The 5,000-nt window shown below is 35.8% G+C and overlaps 1 protein-coding gene across 6 annotated transcripts in view; it reads left to right on the top strand.

The window, feature by feature from the left end:
* Positions 1-5,000, top strand: part of LOC135206241 (uncharacterized) — a 76,505-nt gene that overhangs the window by 22,473 nt on the left and 49,032 nt on the right. For 4 of the 6 annotated variants that reach the window (XM_064237620.1, XM_064237617.1, XM_064237615.1 and 1 more), the window contains exon 2: positions 4,590-4,949. The exons of the other annotated variants lie outside the window; for them this stretch is intronic. The gene's annotated coding sequence lies outside the window, so the exon portion shown is untranslated. The remainder of the gene's footprint in view (positions 1-4,589; positions 4,950-5,000) is intronic. 6 annotated transcript variants of the gene reach the window in all.

The following is a 5,000-nucleotide window of genomic DNA, read 5'->3' as shown; positions in this document are numbered from 1 at the left end:
GTGGGCGCGTCTTTTAACCGGTTATCGGAACACACAAGGTTCCGTCTGTCCCTTTCTGTATAGAGAGAGAGAGAGAGAAAAGGGGGTGGGGGGATAGGTTAGACGAATGAATTATACCTGGAAGATGAGTAGATAGTAGATAAATGGAGCACATTGCTGTAGATTAATTTTGCGGTTGAAAGGGAGATGAAATGGAAGAAATGAAGATGGATATGCGGGTAAGTAGAGAACGGTGCCATAATTCAGACTACGAATATTAAATTGGTAATAACACTTCGAGATAATAGATATACACGTATATATACATACATATAAATGTATATATTATGTATATATATATACATCATGTATGTATATATGATTATATATATTTATATATGGACGAGTCTTTAACTGGTTACCGATACACACAAGATTCCGTCTATCTTTTAGTGTTAAGAAGGAGAGAGAGAGAGAGAGAGAGAGAGAGAGAGAGAGAGAGAGAGATGTAAGTGGGAGAGGGGTTAAAGGAATTAATTATACATGGAAGATTAGCAGATAGGTAGATTATATGGTTGAATGGGAGATGAGCTGGAAGAAAGAAGATTGAGAGAAAGAGTGACAGAAAGATAGATAGAACACAGATAGATAGATTGAGAAAGGTACAATATGCTTCTTATTAATATTGAATTGGTTGTAAAATTGTTAAAATGAATATATATTTTACATATATAATAATATATATCAGATATATATATATATATATATATATATATATATACTATATATATATATATCTATTATGATATATATATATATATATATATATATATCAGACTTTTTGTGACAGAAAGGAAGAGAGATTGAAAAGGAAGGAAAACTCACGAGCAGTACAAACATATAACATATGCAGATGATAAATCGATAGAGCTGATGAGGGCATCAGTATAACCAGGTTAAAGCTCACTTACGGTATAGTGAGCAATATTTCTGAGAATGGTTCGTGAGTGGTTTACACACACACACACACACACATACATACATATATATAATATTAATATATATATATATATATATATATATATATATATATATATAAAATTAAATATATATATCTATATATATATATATATATATATATATATATATTATATATATTATATATATATAATATACATATTTCATATATATAGACATACTTCTATTAAAACAGGATACGTCTTTCGTATAAAAGGCCCATTAAAAACATTCTTATTGAAAGGTTGATAATGGTGGAAGTTAGTCCACCGAAAAATAGTCCTTAGCTTTAAAGCAGTGTGTTTTAATGGGCCTTTTATACTTGAGAGATACATATACACATACATACATACATATACATATCATCAACCGGGCAACACTCTCAGCGCTTCAAGGTTGTAAAATAATCGGACTACAGAAATGCAAACCGACCCTCAAATCACATTCTTTGATGACTCCCAGGTGCTTGCCATTCTTATCTTACCATCTCTGGAGATGACATCATCATCATCACCACCGATCGAGAGAAAGATGTCCGTGGAAGAATGAAGTCAGTCAGTCGGATGAATGAGATATCCTTCAGTTTGAAGAGGGGGGAATTCTCGTCTGGTCTCTCTCGTTTGTTTTTGTTTAAATGCTTAGTTGTCTATCTGGGCGCTGCTTGCCATCTGCTGCGTGTGTCTGTTATTAATATCATTATTATTCTCTCTCTCTCTCTCTCTCTCTCTCTCTCTCTCTCTCTCTCTCTCTCTCTCTCTCTCTCTCTCCAACGCGACGTTTCGTCCAGATCTACAGGACATTTTCCAGCGATGACAGCTGAGGACTGAATTCCAGTGGCGAGTCCTTCTCCTTATATCCTGTTGTTGGGGATCTCGAGTACGGTCTGGAGAACCCGTGGGGCAGGTTATTATTATTATTAGTATTATTATTATTCAGAAGATGAACCCTATCCATACAGAACAAACCCACCGGGGACTACTGTCTTGAAATTCAACCTTCCAAGGAATATGGTATCCATTAGAAAGAAGTAACAGAAGGCAATCTCCCCTGATCAGAGAGCACCTTTCGAACGATAATAAATAACCTAATGTCGGCCTTGCATTACCTGGGACAGGAAACGAGGGAGGCATTGGATCAGATACCTGGCAAAAGACTAATGAGTTTTTTCCCATTCAGTGATTCCAGAGAAGACCTGCCCATTGTGGCTTTATCGCAAGAGCGCACAGCGCACGCATTCTCCCCAAATCTCACTTCCGGTGGACACCAGGTCATTGCCAAGTCGTAGATACGCCTCATGATAAGATTAGATTGATGTCACGAGTTACAGGTTGAATTTGTGGTCTTTGGAATTCACTTAACGCTTCTGTTTTTCACGCTACTACGGTCTTTCATCGTTTCTTTAGGTTAAATCCTAATTTACCTTTCGACTTTTTTCAGCGTGACCCTTTTTAAGTAATGGATTTTTTGTTGTTGTTTACTTAAGAAGAGCTTAAGAAGTCTTAGCAGATTACTTACTCGTTGTTATTGAAAGTGATGGATATTTCTTTACCTGTAAAGAGCTTAAGAAACCTATGGAGTACTTGTTGGTGTGGCCAAGTTTGAAGGGTTTGTTTTTCTTTCTTTTTTTCTACATTTCTTTTTGCGTTCAAGTGATGCATTACCCATTTATACCTGCTTGGGTTTCACGGCTGTAGAAAAGAAATAATTTTTTTTTATCAAGTGATGTATGAATTATCATACATGCATTCTTAAAAAGAATAAAGGAAATCTTATACGTCTATGGTCGTGGGCATACAGAAATTTGTATATCATACCCGTGAGCTTAATTAACAGAAGCTTTTAAGATACTCACATTGACCGGGAGCTTATATGGAAGCTGATGCCTAACTCAAAAGTGAGCTTTGCTGTGACAATGGCTTTCTGGTCGAAAAAAAAATCGATTATCTTTAATTTAGATAATGTCATCCAGAAGTTTGGCAAAAACTCTTTCGTATTTTATGATCTGAAATATTGTTTTGCAATTCATTGAAAGTTAGCTGTAGTGAGAACTAATGCCGTTAATATATGTTATGTCTCAGGTGCCAAAAAAAACTAAACTTTTGATAATATTTTTATTATATATTGTTTTTTCTCATCATCCCTTCTCTCTCTCTCTCTCTCTCTCTCTCTCTCTCTCTCTCTCTCTCTCTCTCATATGGTTTCTTCAACTTGCACCCTTTGGCAAAAAGCTGATTTCCACTCGCGAACTAACTACGTATATGTTTAACATTAAGATTATGTGCTGAAAACAAAGACAGAAAACATAAAACGAAGTTCTAGCACACTCAATACACACACACACACACACACACACACACACACACAACACACATATATATATATATATATATATATATATATATATATATATATATATATATATATATATATAAAGCGCGAAGAATTCGAGAAGAGGGCTTTGTGGCTATTACAATTACATATGTATTCTGGCGTAAAAAATCAAAAATTGCCAGCTAGATTAATATATAATAATATAGTATATAATATATATATATATATTAAATATGTTATACTATAACCTATATATATATATATAATGTTTGGGTGGTGTGTGTGTTGGTGTGTGTGTATTAATATATGTATATAATAGTGTGTGTTTTGTCACAGTTCACAAAGGTCAGACTTATTAACAAAAAATCGACTGCGATAACCGATAGGAATTACGGAGAACATAACCACCTAATAAGCCCTCAAGGAGAGGAGTACGAAATTACAGTCATCGAGACACGAGACCGCTTTGCGCTAAACGACTGTAACTGTAAGTGAAGGGATGGCGCGAGCGTCTGCCTGCTCCGTCGGTTTCAACAGTCCGTATGACAGTCTTTTGTGCTGGAGAGCACCAAGATGGGAGAGGCATAATGATACTTTTAACCTTCATTTTCGTGCAATGCCTCTCAGTTTTTCAATATTGTGGGGGGTGGGGGAGAGTTATTTAGACGTAGTTTTTGTATCTTTCAGTATAAGTAATATTCTTGGTATTTTTCCTCCAAGTCTTTCAAGTATGGTCACTCCATTTTGTGAATCGACTGATTCTTTACGTAAAGTTAGAGTTGTTATTCCTGAGGTTGTTAACTTGCGTTAATCCTTATTTTTCATCACAAGTTCGTAAAGGTAAAAATCCATTTATATAGGTATAAATTAATTCTAAAGAAAGTGTCTGCACGCTTCATAAACTCCATTGTCAGATTCCCTTTACAATCGTTGTGCTTAGAACGGAAGAATGACAAAGCTATAGGCTTTTTTTATCCTACACTTACTGTGGGTGATCAACGTGATGTGTGTGTGTTTGTGTGTGATCGTTCCTCCGCCCTTTTATCATGAAGTGACATTTAGTTTTTATTCTTTTAATTGTTGGTTCCTTTGCCTCCAGTTATTCTGTCTCTCTTGGCGTTAGTCAAGTTGATTTGATTTTAAACGTGTTTCTGACATTTTTCTCTATTATAATAATAATTAAATGTTATAGGAAACTACGTCACAGTACATTTAATGTTATTGATACTCTTTATACTTGACTATTTTCCCCTTTTTTCTAGGAGTGACCAAAGATATACAAGACGGCAGCACATGTCGGGCACGAGTGCTGGACGACAATTTTTTCCACTGCGCATCGCTGCCAGCTGTTAATTCGCCAGTACAATACCCCAACCCCCTAAGCATCCCCCACCAATACTCTAGTCTCACACATTCCATCTCATAAGTTTCCATTCACCCGCTCATTCCCTACTTCCTTTCTCCATTCTTTCTTTTCCTCGCATAGTCTTTCTCATTTACTTTCCCTCTTCGTTGAATTGCTGGTCGTTTTGACAGCGTCTATCAAGAACATTGCTCCGAAGGAATAATCAGCGGACATCGTTCGTCCGGCAGGGAAACAGCTCTTCTTCATGGTTCAAAAAGTGAGTACACGAAGTGAGTCTTGGTATCGCTATTTTCAAAGCCCAGATGAT

This window comes from Macrobrachium nipponense, chromosome 29 (genome assembly GCF_015104395.2).
Source record: "Macrobrachium nipponense isolate FS-2020 chromosome 29, ASM1510439v2, whole genome shotgun sequence".
NCBI classification, from domain to species: Eukaryota; Metazoa; Arthropoda; class Malacostraca; order Decapoda; family Palaemonidae; genus Macrobrachium; species Macrobrachium nipponense.
The sequence above is the reverse complement of the archived record's forward strand: the minus strand, read 5'-3'. Positions and strand labels throughout refer to the sequence as shown.